This window comes from Tenrec ecaudatus, chromosome 15 (assembly GCF_050624435.1).
Source record: "Tenrec ecaudatus isolate mTenEca1 chromosome 15, mTenEca1.hap1, whole genome shotgun sequence".
Classification (NCBI taxonomy): Eukaryota; Metazoa; Chordata; class Mammalia; order Afrosoricida; family Tenrecidae; genus Tenrec; species Tenrec ecaudatus.
The window spans coordinates 59575472-59576611 of record NC_134544.1 but is presented as its reverse complement, the minus strand read 5'-3'; the positions used below and the strand labels follow the sequence as shown (position 1 = coordinate 59576611).

General features: G+C 41.5%; 1 non-coding gene across 1 annotated transcript; it reads left to right on the top strand.

Annotated features, from left to right (window-relative positions):
* Positions 1 to 800: 800 nt before the first annotated feature.
* LOC142428437 (small nucleolar RNA SNORA51) lies at positions 801 to 938 on the top strand. The gene has a single exon (XR_012780338.1). It is a non-coding gene; the product is annotated as a small nucleolar RNA SNORA51 (small nucleolar RNA).
* The last annotated feature ends 202 nt before the right edge of the window (positions 939 to 1140 follow it).

The following is a 1140-nucleotide window of genomic DNA, read 5'->3' as shown; positions in this document are numbered from 1 at the left end:
GCATCAAACAAGTGAAATGTTTCTGATTAAAACACAGATCCTTCCACTTCTGTAAAAGTCAAAATTTCATGAAAACAAAACAGAGGAACATTGACCTGGAAACCTTTTTTTGACAAAGAAAACAGAGAAGAGTGTAATATCTAGAAATCAAAAAGATTAATAGAGTGTTTTCACCTGTTTGATAGCAAAGAATAGAGAAAGAATCAAGTCGTCTCAAGACAAAAAGTATACCTATTTTAGGGATAAAAATGAGCTGGATCTATGCAAGTTAGATGCTGCAAACAAGGGGGTCTAGAGACTGGCTCTTGAGATTTTCTCTAATCGACCAAATGATTATGATTCAATGGCTTCTTTAAGTTCACGTATTAGGTTTTCTTATTGTTCCTTGATTCCTGGGCCCTCGTAATGTCAAGATGCCAGAGTTTGTCTGATTCCAAACCTATCCGTAGCTTGGCGTGGTTCAGCCTTTTGATGTTTACTCCCTCTAAGTACATTGACCCACGATATTTCCAAATCACATTCTCAGAAGAGCAGTGTGATAGGTCTGGCTCACTTGTTTGGTGCAGGCCACACACCATAGTGGCTGGCTGGAATATTCAACAATTACTGTTAAGGGTTAAATTGTGGCTCTCTCCCCCTCCCCCCCGAATGCTATATTAAGTTCTAGCCCTAGTGTCAGTGAGTGTGATTATATTTGGAAATGGGACCTTTGAAGATGTAATCCATGAAAAGGAGGTCATACTGGAGCAGGTTGGGTGCTGATCTAATAGGACGGATGCCCTTATAAGAAAAGAGATACTTGCCTCCTTGTGCTTACCACAGGCTGTGCTCTTGCACTGACTATATAGAAAAAGGAGGCAAAGTAAGTGCCCTGTATACACCTCAACCCAAGCCCTCCCTGTCTGTGCCTGGTTTCTATTGTGAACTGGGCAACATGGCAAAAAAAAAAAGAAAGAAAGAAAGAAAGAAAAGAGACACTGATGTAGAAGGAAGACAGTCAGTCATGGAACGATTGAGAAGGGATCAGAGTTATACTCCCACAAGCCAAGGACTAGCCTGGTACTCACTGGACGAGGCAAGTACAGATAGCTCCCCTAGACTCCTTACAGAGATCATGGCCTGGTGACACCTTGATTTTGT